Raw genomic sequence first — 16632 nt, forward strand, 5'->3', positions numbered from 1 at the left:
CACCTCTCTTACTTGATTTTCAAAATCCTTTTTGAGCTCTTTCAGGGCCTGAGACTATTTCATATTTTTTGAAGGCTTTGTAGGATAAAGGAGTCTTGACCTTGCTATCTTCCTCTGGTTGGTCTTCCTCTGGTTGTATGCATTGATCTTCCTTATCCAAAACAATGGAAAAAAATACCTTTTCACCAAGAAAGTAACCTTATATAATCTTATTTTTTCCCTGTTTGGGGCATTTTCCCAGACAATTATTTGACTTTTGAGCCTTTTGTCAAGTGGAGAGTGTACTACCCCAGGCTTCAGAGGTTTTGTGCAGCTGTTCTCCATGCTATCTCTAGGGACTTGTAAGTTTTCAGTTCCTCCAAAGGGGCATAGTCAAGGGAGAAGTGTAAGTGTTTACTCCTCTCCTGGCTTGTGCTCTGGTCTGTGAGCAACCACAAGCACTCTTTTCTGCCCTGGAACTGTGAGTAGGATTCACCTTCCACAGCTGCCACCAACTCTGCCTCACCAGCACTGCTCTTTACCCCAGGGCCGCCACTGAGGACTGAGACCCAGATCAGCTACTCAATTCCCCCACTGTATGTAGGAGGAGAGCTCCAGAAGCAGCTGCTATGGCAGTGGCTGCAAGTGCCCTGGGAATGGGCCTGGGGCTGGGGCAGGACCATAGGCCCTTTTCACTCAGGTGAAAGGGCATTCTCACTGACCTTTGAAGCTATCTTTGGTGTTTGTAGATTGAGGAACCTGAAAACCACAGCAGCTGCCCATGATTCAGCACCCTGAAGCCTGCTCCAGTTCCATCTGTGCCCGCTTGGCCCATGCTGGGCTGTGCTCTGCTCTCAGCCCAGTGCAACAGACCCTTCCTGTCAGCCTTCTAGACTGTTTTGGGCTACAAATCTGTTTCACTCTGTCATTTTGTGGGTTCTTCTGATCTAGAATTGGTTTAGTCAATTTTACAGGTATTTTAAGGACTTTGGGGGAAGAGCTCAAGCAGGTCCATGCTTCTACTCTCTCTGAAAATGTATTATTTTCATAACTTATTTCTCATGAAACTTACATATGTACAATGTAAGTTATTCAGTAGTACAAGAGAAATGAAGTATCCTGGTAAATCAAATTTACTAGTTAATAAAAATATTATTTATAACTTAATTCTATAGAAAACATATATTTCAAGTTCCAAGATCATCTTTCAAATAATTCATTTTAGAAATAACATATTGAAGATGACAGGATTTAGTGTTCTAAGGGGCCTGAGAACTCTCCTTCTTCTTCATTTTAGAGACATGGTAACTGATGTCCAAAAAGGTGCTACTACATAGCACATGTGGTATTAGCAGGGTTAGGACTCAGTGGGCTTTTCATTACATCATATTCTCTTACAACTCTACCAAAAATAATTTACCCTCTTCCTCTGATGATTCAGAATCTACTTCAGGAACTTTCATTGTCTCAGGATCATAGGAACATCAATCTCCAGAACTGCCAGAATATAATTCCACTAATCTATTAGTCACGGTAGCAAATTCTTTGATAAAATCTAACAAAGTACTCTTTAAAGATCACTAATTATGTCTTTTAAAAGTTTAATTACTATGATTGTTCTAATAGGATATAAGCCATTACTAGTATTCTTGTAAGATTGTGTGTGTGTATGTGTATGTGTGTGTACCCCTTTGTCTTAACACAACTCCAATGGACTGGCTACATTGTTTGAATGCCAAATGTACATTTGATTAAAAGATTATTTTATGGAAAACTCACACAAGGCAAGCCTTCACAAGGAGATCAAAAGAAACAATATAAGAACACTCTCAAGGTCTCTCTGAAGAACATTGGGATCAATTATGAGACATGGGAGACACTGGCACAGGACTGTCCACCACTGCATGCCTGCATCAAAAAAGATGCTGTGCTCCATCAGCAAAGAAAAATTGCAGTAGTTCAAAAGAAACATGAGATAGGCAAATTTAGAGACATCACTCCAAATATCCCTATGGACTATTTGTGTCCAACCTGTGTAAAACATTCTAAGTCTGAACAGCCATGGTCCAATATTCTGTACCTTGACCCTAACATTTTGGTCCTCTTTGAACACTAAGGACAACAACCAACCAACCAACTAACCAACTTCTTTGACCCCACTAGCAACCAAGGACATGTATCAGCAACAACTAGCTCCTCCAGACAGAGCAGGAGTCTTCTTTTTGCCTCATGTCCAGTCATACTGAAATGACATCAGGTTTACCTTTAAGTAGGACTTTGCTGATGTATGAATTTATTTTATAAACATAAAACCTTTCATTCCACAACTACAGCTAAAAGATTTAAAACATAAGTACTTGGTTAAACAACAAATTAGTAAACTCATTTCACTCTGAAAACTATATTAGATTCCTAATAGTGTCACATTGTTTTAAAATCTGTAATCAGCTAATTGACCAATCCTGTAAATGCCAAACAACAGATGCTTTCTTTGACTGAAAGGGAAGCTGAAGAACAGTAAAACAGAGCATTTGGTACCTGGGAGGGAGCAGGTTATAGATCCCAGAAAGAAGAGAGTATATAGTTTTGTCCCATAAGACTAGTTTACCCTCTGCTGTGGTAGATCAAGTTATTTTTGTAGTATAGCAAACATTTGCAATTCATCCCTGCTCTACTTGAATTATAAGAACTTAGAATTTTTTTCCTAAACCTGTATCAGTTCTTCAAGGACATGTGATTTGATGGGTGCTCCTTCCAAAGATAAGGATTACACTCCCACTACACCTTAAGGTACTGTCTTCATGAGTCGCTGTGGCCAAAAGAATTAACATGATCTTTTGTCCAAACTTCAGGTGATTTTTCTAATCATATGTTACTTCACTATATAGAAACTTGGCTTCCAGAAACACATTCTAGTGGATGGAATTAATACAGATATCATTGTAAACGGATTAACAGAATAGAAAACAACTAGTCTTATTTCTGATAAATATACAAATTTATTCATATTAACTTCAGTGAGTGATTTTAAGGTATGACTCTGTGCTCTCTATATAGGGCATAATGCAATTAAATTTTTGTATGTTGATTAAGTAATGAAAATTCAAGTGGATACTCCTGTTATTCTTCCAGTTTTGCTAAGTAGACTACTTTAAAATTTTGGGAAGCTAAGAGATTCCAACTCACATTTACTGCAGTCCTAGAAAAAATACAATACAATACAGTAGCTACACAAAAACTATATTCATTACTTTATTGGAATAAAAAGCATCACTCTAGATAAAAATTTTCAAATAACTCATATTTTTAAAAGGTTTACAAAGCAATTTCAAAGTTTAATGTTCCTAAGATCTGATTAAATCAAAACTTATAACTCTGAATCAACCTCATTTTTTAAAAAAAGGACTTATTCATTAGTATTATACCTTATTTACAAGAACTGTATAAACTGTATAACTACATGCAACATTCAGCTTGTCCTTCAGCCTGTATAAGGTATGCTTTATTAAATCTTATGAGGAAAAATTTATGAAAATTACAAGATTACACATTTCAAAAAGAGTTACTGAAGTATAACAGAACAACTTTGACATTCAAAAAACTTTCCCCCTTTACATTCCTTGGAATTATTCAGTCGTCAAATGCATAGTGTCATCTTTGACCTCAGCAGAACCATCAAAAAACCTGTCTCACAGTCACCAGCAAGACATTACTGGAAATTGGCATGTCTTTTGTAACATCTCTGAATCCACCTGCAACTACCTCCCTTCAATGAATGATATGATGTACAAAAGTTATAAAGATACTTCATTAAACTGAAACTTTCAATACTTTTAAGCTAAGAAAAAGATTTCTTGCATAATTTTCTTGAGCAGTGAAAGAGTACTTACAACTTACAACAATAGCATTTATGGAGACTATGCTACTAATGCTGGAGAAGACAAAACTCAGATACAATCCTAAGATTATAAAGGGTTATAGTCTATAAACAACAGCAAAATGAGGGACAACAAAGGCTCAACACGTAGCATTAAAGTTTTGCCTCCTTTCTCAATTCACCAGCTGTCAAAAAGTAGTTCCTGGTGAGGGATTTTAGGTTCCCTAATCTCTATACTAGTACCAATATTAACGCTAAGTTCATAGCAACTATATGGATGTTGGATCCTTCTACTTTAAAACTTTTACACCAACTCCCAAGACAGATGTAAGCTGCTCCACAGGAGAAAGAGGTAAAAAATGAGATGGAATAGGACCAGTCAAAACAGAAAAAGAGAGAAGAGCAAAGGAAATAAAGTGGTAGTTTGTCTAGTCGCTAAAACATAAATATCAATTCACTCAAACCAGAAATCCTATCCTGCCCCCCAAACACATTTCTGACCATTTATTAGACTAGGTTCCTAAGAAAGAAAATTTAACAGAAGAAAAGCAAACAATACATCTATTCCCCTTACCTCCCATCTCCAACTCCAAAAGGAAGCCCTGAAAATAAAACACTGAATTTTTTTTTTAAAAATCGAATCTTTGCTGAAAGAGATAAGGCTAAAAATTCTGGCAAGCAAATTATTTGTTGTATACTTGAATTATAAAGATACTGCCATACTACTCATCTATCCATTTTGCCATTTCAGTCTCTGATAGCTTGAACTCAGGAAATTCTGAGGTGGTTTGCTAAATCCTGCCTACTGGTGATTTGATTTTGTAATCCTTGTAGTGAGCACCTTTCAGAAGTTTTACCCATAACAACTTGTTTGGACTACCAGGAGAGCATATGACCAAAGCAATGTTTTTACAAGTTTGAACAGGCATATGTGGGCAAAAGTAACTAAGGTGGAGAAAGAATTAAAGTAGGGATACTCACCAGGAAAGAGGGAGATGCTGTAAAAATCAGATACTGGTAAGATGGCCTAAGCCAGAAAGGTGATTATAGAAATGGAGAAGAGCTGAATGGAAAGATTTTCAAAGTGCCTACTGTGTGCTAGGAACTGTACTGGACACTAGGGATACAAAGACAAAAAGGAATACACCCTGTTCTCAAGGAGCTAATATTTTATGAAGGAAAACAACATGCATGCATTTAAGTAAATATAAAGCACATATAAGATAAGTGTGAAACAACTGCGGATACTAATAGCTGGAGAGATCAGTAAAAGTCTCATCTAGGAGATTGCACTTAAAGATCTAGGGATTTTAAGATGCTGATGTAAACAAGAAATGTATTCCAGGAATGGGCAACAGGCTCGGCAAAGGCACAAAAAACAGGAGATAAAATCTTTCAGACAAGCAACAGTAAATAGGGCAGGTTGGCTAGAATGTAGAATTCATGAAAGGGAGTAATGTGGACTAAGCCTGGAAAAGTAGGCTTAGCAAAAAGGAAAAAAAAATAAGACTGTGAAGGGTTTTACATGCCAAACAGAGAAGTTTATATTTGGTCCCGGAGGCAACCAGAAGATGCTGCAGTACCTTTAGCAGAGAAGTAAAATGGTCAGAACTATACTTTAGAAATATCACTTTGGTAGCTGTGTGGAAGACAGATTGGAGAAGGGAGAGACTGTAAACAGGGAAACTATTCCAATCATCCAGAGGAAAACTCATGAAACTCCACACTAGAATGGTGGCCCTGCAAGAAGAGAAGAGGATGAACGCAAGAGATGTTGTAGAGGACAAACTGACAAAATCTGGCAACTGAGTGGAAGAGGACAAGGAGAAGGAGTTGTCGACTCAAAGGCCACAAACCTGGGTGACTCTTAAGAATAGTGGTATCTTCCACAGAAGCAGGGAAGTTAGAAAGAGAAGCAAAAGAACTATCAAAGATGACAATGTTTCCAACCTAGGTTATGTGAAATTTGAACAAATGGTGAAAGGAAGCTGGGTATGAGGGAGAATTAATAGACATTGCCTCTTAGTGAATAAAACACAAAAGCTACAAAAGCAGTTTAGTAAACTGATGTTCTCAATATCATCTTAAGAAAAAAATTCAGAGTATGAATTAATGGCGAGACAACAACTGGAAGTCATCTCCCAAGACGGCTAGGAGAGAAAAGAATAGCACACGAAGGCAAGATGAGAGCTAGAGATGCAGACTTAAAAACCAACGTCACTTTTACTTACAGTTGAAACCTTAAGAGTGAATCACCTCGATGAGGAAGTATACAGAGAGAAGCACAAGAGCCAAGAACCACAGGGTGGAAGAACAATAAAAGCCAATGAAGACAGAAGAGAGGTTAGATGTAGGACAGCCAGAGGGTATAAACATACTACAATCAAAGGAGGAGAAAGTTTCAAGAAGGTCAATGCCATCAACAATGTCAATAAAAGAAAGGACAAGGAGGACAGTGTTTATGAAGAGTACCTGGCATAACCATCATACCTTGATTTACACAACAGATTTACAGAAGTGTAGCTATTATAATAATGTGAAAGGGAAAAGAGACAATGGCTCCTTTTTCTTTTTTATTCATTGGAAAAAAGTCAGGGATTGGATGAAGACACATCAGTTTAGGTTTTAAAGAAACTGAAATTTGGACCCTCCTGACTTAGTTTTTACATCTTTAACTTCTTGCCAAGAATAGGTACCATCCTACTGCTCAAGGTAAAAAATAACTTAGCACTTCACCTTTCTAGTGCTTTTTGTGCATCTGTTTTACCTTCTACCTCCTTCTCCCAAATTCCCCAGTCCCTCCCAGGATACTCTAGTTTTCCACAGCTTGACACTGGTCTGCTTTCTAGTTCCAAATCAATTTTTTATTTCACGTGGTTCCTTTCAAAGCTTTTACAGCTTGATACTAGATGAGAAGATAGTAAGATTATAGATATAATGCTGAAAGAAATTTCAGAAGCCATCTAGATATGATCATAAGATCATAGATCTAGGTCTAGAAGGGGCTTTCTATGCCATCTAGTCCAATAGTCCATTTTACAGGTAAGGAAACTGAGGATCAGGAAGGTTAATTAACTTGCCAAAGGTTACACAGTAAGTCTCAGATCCTTTTCATGCTGTACTACCTGTCTCCCTAATAATCTGATTACTCTAATAAATATAAATGCATAAATAGGCACAAGTGCATTTTTAAAGAACTCGTAGCCCAAATAAATTATTCTCTACTCAATGGAATGTATGGAGAGGTTATTTTTGAGTAGGGAGCCTTACATTGTTATTTGACAACAATTGCCCGCACCACTTGCTCCCGAATTCCTCTTCCTATTTACTTAAGTCTGCCAAGGAATGCAACATACAGAAGGAGCACTGAAGCTGAACTCCAGCCATGTTTCTTTTTCCATATCTTTGCCACTCTAGGGATTAAATGAAAACAAGATGCCATCCCTTGCAAGTAGGGGAAAGGCTTGCAACTCACATAACAAGTCTGAAAATGCAGATGATTTCTTACATTTCCGAAAAGATATGGTAAATTGATCACTATCACCAAATCCTTTTGTAAATTAAATTATCACTTTTGTGATCATTTTATGTGTTTTTTCAGCCAAGTTTGTGTTTTTGTGTCTTTTTTGCCAGTCAGGTTTGTTTTAAGCAAGACATTTGTATTTGAAACTATACTCAATGATACAAAAGAAAAAGATCAGTAAGAAATGTCTCAAACCTATAAACACATAATCAACAGATCAATCAACAATCTTTTATTAAGCATCTTTGTATCAGGCATTGGAGATACAAAGAGAGAAAGCAAAATAGCTCCTTCCATCAAGAAACTTATCTGTTAACAGAGGAGATAACAAGCACACACACACACACACACACATATATGTATATAAAACAGATACAAAGTAAAACTGAGGGGGACAAAACACTAGTGGAAATCTAGAAAGGCCTAACGCAGAAGGTGCAGTATGAGCTCAGATCTTGAAGGTAATCAGGATTCAGAGACAATGGTGAGAAGGGAGACCATTACAGGCATTGGAGAATGTCCATGCAAAGGCAAGAAGATAGAATAGAGTGTCCTATGTGAGGAATGGTAAAGGGAAACAATCCAATACCAGATGAGACAGAAAATTCTGTGGAATATGAGAATATAGAAACACAACAAACTATTCCTAAGTGGTTCAAAATGGAAATTGAGAATTATTATGAGAGCAGAATTTATAGCCCGCACAGCAAAAACAATGGCCAGAATAGAAAAACTGGAATCTGCAGCGGCAAATCTCACAAAAGAAACAAAAAAGATGTAACAATGGACCAGGAATACAAATATACAGAAGTGAAGGAGAATCTAAAAGAAGAGAAGCAAAAAACACCAATGTAAAAAGAAAGTATGTTCTTTATCCAGGAGAGACAATCTAAGCATTTTAAGTCTCCCAGAAGAACACAGAAGTAAAAAACAAAAAAACTGAATGTCATCATACAAGAAATATAAGAAAACTTCCCAGAATGTGTGATCACAGAGAGTGAAATACCAATTGAAAGAATTAATAAATTATCTCTAGAAAGGGAAAAAATTGAAGTCTGCAAAGTCCAAAAAACATTTATAAAATTTAACAATTCAGTTTTAAAAAATACAAGTTTTATAAGTGACCAGGAGAAAGACCTTTAAGTACAAAGGAAAAGCCATTCAAATAACACATGACAACTTTGCACTCACCAGAAAATGTAAGAGGGTATTGAATAATATTGCTTTAAAGAGCAATAGTTCAGGGTAACCTACCCTGTGAATCTGAGCTTAATCATAAATGAAATAAAATAAAATTTAATAATAAAAAGGCATTTCAAACATTCTTAGAAAGAAAACCAGAACTTAAGTGATTGGCTTGCTTCTTGGACAAGTGAGACAACAGAAATGTCAAAGGGGTGAACAAATGTAGCAGCCAAGAATGCAATAGCCACACTGCGTCGACAGAGAGACCAGTAGGAGACTTCTTTTTAAATAAGACAGGGCATGCCAGAAATCAGGGGCATTATGGACAGAACCATGTTTTGTCACACAAACAAGCTGTTTTTTTGTAGTACTACATTACAAAATAGGAAGGTAGATGAAAGGGGAGGGGAGTAGGAAGATAAAGAAGAGTGTGATATAACTAGGTTAAGTCAAGAGCTAAAAATAACCAGAAGTGATCTCTGTGGTCTCCGAGTAAGAGCCCAACTTTCAGGAGGGAAAGATTGAGAAAGGTGGGATGAAGGGAGGCCTCATTTTAGTGGTAGGAGAGGTTTCCACTGATCAGTGCTCCTACAGATGAAGAGATGTTCTATGAAGGGAACCAGGGACCTTGTGCTGGGTTTTGCTTACTCAGCCTATGTCAGGAGGAGAGGAGCAAGAATTCCTGAGATCAGCTGGCACCTGGGATATTAAGAAAATGGATCCAAGAAGGAGATTTTGAGGCAAATGGAGAAAGAGAGTAACTACTGGGAAGGTATAGATCATTGATGAACTATACAATCAGGGAAGTGGGGGAAGGGGAGTCCTTACCATGGCGCATTGTTGCTACACCTGCAGGAAAGAGTGAGATATAATGGAAAAGGAAAATCCATGTAGCAAGCCCTACAAATCAGGAGCAGAAACTGACTAGGAAATAACCCAGAATGTATAATTCAAGAGATCTGATTTCATGAGGAACACAGAGAATAGAAAGGGACTAGGTTGTTGGGACCATGAACCAGAGAACGAGGGTGTCAAATAGACAAACAGGATGAACAATGAAGAAAAATTCTCTCTGGAAAGAGACACAAAAACTAAAACTTTAAAAACTAATGAATAGGACTAGTTGAAGAGGACAGTTAATTTGATTAACTGAGGGGAGGAATTAAATAACCAGATAAAAGGGGGAAAAAGGAATTAATAAGCAAAACACCAAAAAGGGTAGCAAATAAGATGGGCAACTGGGGGTGAGGAGAAAGAGAGTCAAGTATCCATCTTAGTGTTACATGGCATTCCATTTCTGTCCTATAGTTACTAAGTTTTATTTTTTTTTTTTTTGCTTGTCTTTGGCTTTTTCTTCGTATACTATAGTCTGGTCCAGTGGTGGGGAATCTGTGGTCTCAAGGCCACATGTAGCCCTCTATGTCCTCAAGTGCAACCCTTTGACTGAATCCAAACTTCACAAAACAAGCCCCCTTAATAAAAGGCCACACCTCTTCCTTCTCCTACATACTTCATCTTACACTCTTCTAACTACAAATGCTCATTACTCTGGCTCATCCACTAATAATTTCAATAATCATTTGTGTATGCATAGTCAATAGAATGCAAGTTCCCTGAGAAGTTGTTTCATTTTAGTCTTTGCATTCCCTAGTGTTTACTTAGTACAGTGCTTATCACATTTGATGTTGTTTAGTCCATTAATCGTGTCCTATTCTTCACGACCCTATTTGGTGTTTTCATGGCAAAGATACGGAGATGGTTTGCCATTTTCTAATCCAGCTCATTTTACAAATAAGGAAACTGAGGCAAACACGGTTAAGTGACTTGCCCAGGGTTGCACAGCAAGTGTCTGAGGCTGGATGGATTTGAACCCAGATCCTCCTGATTACAGGGCTTGCACTCTATCTACTATGCTACTTAGCTGCTCCTAGCTTATCACATAGTAGGAGCTTAATAAATGTTTACTGATTGATCAAAAATACCTGAAAACAAGTAGAGGCTGATCAATTTGGAAATGGTTAAATAAATTTGACTACATAAATGCAATGGATAATTACCATGCCACAAGAAATGAGGGATATGAAATATCCATGTAAGTACAGAAAGATCACATACAATAGTACAATGGAAAGAATGCTGATTTGGAGTCCAGAGATTCAAATTCCAATCCTTCCACTTACGACCTATGTGACACTGGGCAAATCACTTCACCTCTCTGGACCTCAGTTTCCATGTCTATAAAATGAGGAGGCTAGACTAGATATTTTCTAAGGTTCCTTTTAGCTCTAATTTATGTGAGCTGATGCACAGTAGAACCAGCAAAACAATATAGACAATGACAATGTAATTGTAAAGAATAACAACAACAAAAACATGAAAGAATGCAGTTTTTTATAATGATCAAGCTTTGCCCCAGGTAAAAGTTGAAAGGATTCACCTAACTCCTTAGAAATTTCACTGGTATGGAATATTATATATACTGTCAGGTACAGCTCAGGCATTGGCTAATTTTGCTGAACTGTTTTGTTCCCCTTTCTTTTTAAATCTTTGTTACAAAGGATGCCTTGCTAAATTTGGAGAGAAGACTATATTTGGAAATAAATGACATAAAACCCAAAAGATATCAATAAAGAATAAGGGAAAGAGTTAGAGCCATCATCCCAATAGATGCTTCCATCACTTCACACTTTAAAAATATATATGTTTATTTATTTTTAGTTTTCAACATTCAGTTCCAGAAGCTTCTGAGTTTTAAATTTTCTCTCTCTTCTTCCCCTCCTCCCTCCCTAAGGCAGCATGCAATCTGATATAGGCTCTACTTATACATTCATATTAAACATATTTTCACATTAGTCATGTTTTAAAGAATTTGGACCAATGGGATGAGAAGAAACAAAACAAAACCAAAGAAAGAGAGGGAGGGAGGGAGGGGGAGAAAGAGAGAGAGAGAGAGAGAACACAAATGGTATGCTTTGATCTGCATTCAGACTCTGCTATTCTTTCTCTGGACACTTCACACTTATCAACAGCTTATTTCCGTTCCTTTACTCCCATCTCTGATCCTACTCACTACCAGAACAATAACCTACAACATATTAGACTGTCACTGGTGTGTTGACTTAGTCTTTTCAGTCAATCAATAAACAGTTACTAAGTGCTTACTATGTGACAAATACTATAGTAAGCACTGGATGTAAGATTTAGGATCTAAGTTCACAAAAAACAAAGCACTCTGTATGCCTTGAAAAATGAGACAACAGTGGAAGAACAGATAAGAAGTAACACAAAGGAGGGAGATGTTATAACATACCCTCCAGTATCCTCCATTTCATTTCAGGTAATTTACTTCAAACAAAGTGGAGCAATTTCCTTAAGTTAACATTTTTGAAGTCCTTTTAAGTTATCAATAGGTATATTAATTTCAAATTGTGAACATTTCTTCAAAACAAAGGTATATGTGGAGGGGAGGATATTAGAAGAAAAATGGGCTGAACAAACAGTAAATCCACCCAGGTAGAACCTATGATTTCTATAGTGCAGGGAATTCCCAGTATGGAAATTCACTTCACTAAGGTAGATCTCAAAAGTCTTACAGAGTTATACTATTAAATGATTTGGCTATGGTTAAATAGTTATTGTTATTGGTAGGATTTGAACCCAAATCTTTGTAATTTCAAGTCCAGCATTCTACTATCTCACATTGCCTGAAAATTACTGAATATTTTCAGTTATTCACACATAATTAAACATATTCAGTTAACTTCTAGCATAGCAGATAGAGAATTAGCCTTAGCATCAGGGAGACCTGGTTTCCAGTCCTGACTCTCACACATACATACTAGTTGTAGAATCATTACTAAGTCACTTAGCTTCAGGCAATTCTCTAAAACTAACAGGAGCTGTGGGAGCAACTTGGGGGTTCCCTATATTGAATGTATTTAATTATCAAGGATTAGTAGTTCAGACAATTTCATAGGGGACATGTAACTGTAAATCTTACAGCTCAAAGTCAATGAGCTTGACCTCCATTTTCCTACTCCACAGACAATTTAATAGACTTTATAATGCCACTACTTCCTCTTCCAAGTCTGGGTCCTCATTACTGCTTATCAAATCCAAAAGATAGATGAAGAGCTCTATTGATGGTAGTTAATTGCATCTAGCTGCCATTAAAGAAAACAGACATTCTTACAAGTCATTTTCCCATGGAAAAGAAATATTATCCACTTTAAGGTTTACCTCTTTATGCTATAGGTCCACAGTATCAGACTCAAATAGAAATGGATCTTAGCATGCTGCTAAGAATATGACACGTTAACGTGATACTTTATTACATTTTTACTTATTATTGAACATTTCCCACTTACCATTTCAGTCTGGTTCTAGCAGCTCTCAAGCTTTGCAGTTCCATATGCAGGAATATTAGACCACTACTATAGTTTACTCTTCAGGACTTCAAGTTGCTGAAAAAATACAATCGTCCTTGGTAAGGGGAGTTTTCCTACCAAAGAGCTGCTAATACAAATGAAGTCACAGGTCTAGGTGCTGTCTCCAGCCCCTGAAGAGTCACAGTCTTACGTGCAATAATCCTGTAAAGTACTGAATTTCAAGTATTCTATGTGATGGTATATCCTTAGCATTTACTTACTGCTTTATGGGTTTGCAAAGCTCTTTACACAGCATCTCATTTGATACAAACTTAAAATGCTTACAAAACATTTAAATAAGGATTTTAAACCTATATCAATTATAAATTGCAAAAAGAACTAAGCATAAAAAGTGTTGGAACCCATACACATAACTAGGCCTGTGTAATATCACATTTACTAAAACAAAAAAAAATTTAAGAACTAGAAAAATCAACCCTTATGTCCACAGTTTTACAAGATACTAATTTAAAATGCCATTAGGACCTTGAGAAAACTAGGGAAAAAACATTTAATTTTTCTCTACTTCTCTACAATTCCTTCCCAACTTCAAAAATTAAGAAAGAATCAAAGGGTGGATGTTATAAAGAAGCAGATTTTTAGCTCCATATAAGGAAGAATTCTTAACAATTACAGCTGCCTCTCAGTGGAATAGGTTGCCTTTTAAGTAGTGAGCTCACCATCACTGGAAATATTCAAGAAGAGATTTAACGACCACCAGTCACAGATGTTATAGAAGGAATTCTTACACTCGGTAGGAGGTTGGCCTATATAATTTATATTCAATTTAATAACTTTATGAAAATAAGATAAAATCTTTGGGCAACTTAGCTTAGATGCCAGCTGTTTTATTTCTTGAAAGCAGGGCATATCGGAGCACATACAGTAATATGCAGCATTTTTTTAAACTATTGCTCAATTTTCCTGGCCTGCATTGCACATACTGAATCTATTAAGGTATCATATTTAAGCATCTGAAAAATAAATGTTAACTATAAGAATCCTTAACCTTTTAATTTCCTGACTGCATCCAAAATTTGAAGTCTTCAAAGTCCATAGATTGCAGGATTTACTATCATATAAAGTATGTGTATATGTATGCATTTACACATATATAGATGTTATCTATAAATACACGTGTGTGTGTGTGTGTGTGTATGTGGAGAGAGGTGGGGAGGGAGGGAGGGAGGAAGGAAGGGAAGGAGAGGGAGAGAGAGAGAGAGAGAGAGAGAGAGATATACATAAGTTTATTCCTCCACACAGCTGAAATACATTTCCTGAACTTTTAGCTTTCAGTTTCCCATTAGACAGTAGACACAACTCTAGAGTAATGCAAAAACAGACACATCATGGTATTTCTACTTTTGACAATAATCAACATGAATGCAGTAATTGAGTTAAATACACCTACACTTCACTGCTAAATTAACCATATTACTATTTATTATTATTAATATAGTATATAAGTAATACTACTGTAATATAACCATTATGCACATAAATCCTGAGAGAACAACAGCTGAAGTCTATGTACAAATAATAGAAACATATAACAATAATCACCAAGGACTTAAACAATCTCACCCACATACCCATTAAGTAATCTGTTAATCCAATTTATTCATGTATAAGGGACCACTTAAATTCTAAAGTTTTATTTCCCCCTTTTAAAAAAGTCCCAATGTTTTCCTTATCTACAAACTTACCTTAAAAATTATTTCTAATTTGAAAAAATAATCAATTTCATAAGGAACAAAATTGAAAACCCTAAATTAAACACATTGAGAATAAAAAGATTGATTTTTTTTGGAAAGTATCACCTAAAGATTAAAAAAAAACAAATTTATTATAGTTAACTAATTTGACAGAGTTGGGTAAATAGATCTTCAAAGGAAAAAAAATAACCCACATAAGAGATTTAAATTCCATAGAATCAGAATGGAAAGGAAAACTTCCAAATATGTGCCAAGATAATAGGAAGTTTAATATTAGAAACATATTTGGGCAAATTATATTTTATACATCTTTGTAATATATATAAACAAGGACTATAAGTACACTTTTTAAAAAACAAAAAAGCCAAAGGCAGAATATCAAAATGTCTAGGTAAAGGGGGTACAGGTAAAATAATAAAAAGGTTTCATGGATAATTTTATTCCTTACAATGCAAATTCATTTAACTGTCTTTGATGTGATTATTACTTTTAAAATTAAAAATAATAGTTTTTAGAAGATGATATAAAAGGAAAATGTAGATAGTATAAAGATAAAAAATTATGGGACACAAAGAATAAAGCACAAGTGTGAGATAATATAAAAGATTAACTTCCATAGTTACCAATCATCTCTTAACTGCTAAATTCCATGCAGGCTTCTTCTTCTGACCATATGTTGGTCTCCTCCTCCTCCTCAAAATTGTCCTCCCTAGACTTCCTTTACACTATTCTCTCCTGTTTCTCCTTCTCAGTCTACCTCTCTTGATCATCCTCTATTTCCCTCCCAATGTCTAAACTTCCAAGTTCTTTCCTGAGCCCTCTGCTCGCTCGCTCTCTACCATCTCTCCCCCTAGGGAACCTGATGTTTTCCTCATAAGCTCACAGTAGCATCTTTCTTCAAATGCCTCCCATTTCCAGCCCTAATCTTTCAGATTTAGATTTCCAAATCCTTGCTGAACCTTTTACCTAGATGGCACATTAACATCTCTCCTCCAATCTTCCCCCATTTCTATTAACTCTCATAATTGACCCTTCCCTCTACTAGTCTCTTCCCCATATTAATCAGTTGCCAAGTCTTGTCACTCATACCAAAATCTCCCATATCTATCTTTCTTAACAGTCATTATCTTAGCTCAGGGCCCCCAAATTTTTACATCTAGACTGTTATACTAGTCTCAATTAGTTTTCCTGTTTTCATTCTTCCCTCTCTCCAATCTGCCCTCCATAAAGCTGCCAAAATAATATTCCTAAGGCATAGGTCAAACCATCCCAGTTCCCTGCTCAAAAAACCTTTAGGGACTTCTTAAAAGTCTCTAGAATAAAATATAGCCTCATTTAAGACCTACCACAATCTGGCTCTAACCCACCTTTCCTACTTCACATTATTGCCTTTAAGAACTTTATGTTCCAGCCAAACTGGCCCACTGGCTGTTCCTTAGAACTCAACATTCCATCTCATCTCTGTTCCTTAGAACAGTCTGTCCCTCATGCCTGGAATGCACTTCCTCCTCAGCTCAGTCTCTTAGGATCCTTAGCCTCCTTCAAGAATTAGACTTTCCTTCATAAGGAATGCCTTTCTCTTCGTTACCTCACATTCTCCATGTCTGTCATATTTCCCAAGAGACGTCACTGGTCCTCTCTGAGAACAAAGGACGAACAACAGCTCAAGTGGAGTTCTTTCCTCCAGCACAGTGCCCTGCTCGTAATAGATCCTTAATAAATGTTTACTGAAGAGAGACAGCAGTGATCCCAGAAAGAGACATTCACATGTACATTCTGCACTAGTGTTTACAAAGCACTTAATACGCACAATCTCATTTTATCTCAGAGTATTGAGAGGATGTTACCCTAACTTTACAGCTGAGAAAACTGAAGCCCAGAGAGGTTACAGGGACACAGCTAGTATGCAACAGGGCAGGAATTAGA

General features: G+C 36.5%; 1 protein-coding gene across 12 annotated transcripts in view; it reads right to left on the minus strand.

Moving 5' to 3' along the window:
- FKBP5 (FKBP prolyl isomerase 5) overlaps positions 1-16632 on the minus strand; it is a 162996-nt gene that overhangs the window by 113663 nt on the left and 32701 nt on the right. The window contains exon 1 of one of the 12 annotated variants that reach the window (XM_072641875.1): positions 12932-13314. The exons of the other annotated variants lie outside the window; for them this stretch is intronic. The gene's annotated coding sequence lies outside the window, so the exon portion shown is untranslated. Of the gene's footprint in view, positions 1-12931; positions 13315-16632 lie in introns of those variants that run through there. 12 annotated transcript variants of the gene reach the window in all.

This window comes from Notamacropus eugenii, chromosome 2, assembly GCF_028372415.1.
Source record: "Notamacropus eugenii isolate mMacEug1 chromosome 2, mMacEug1.pri_v2, whole genome shotgun sequence".
NCBI lineage: Eukaryota > Metazoa > Chordata > Mammalia > Diprotodontia > Macropodidae > Notamacropus > Notamacropus eugenii.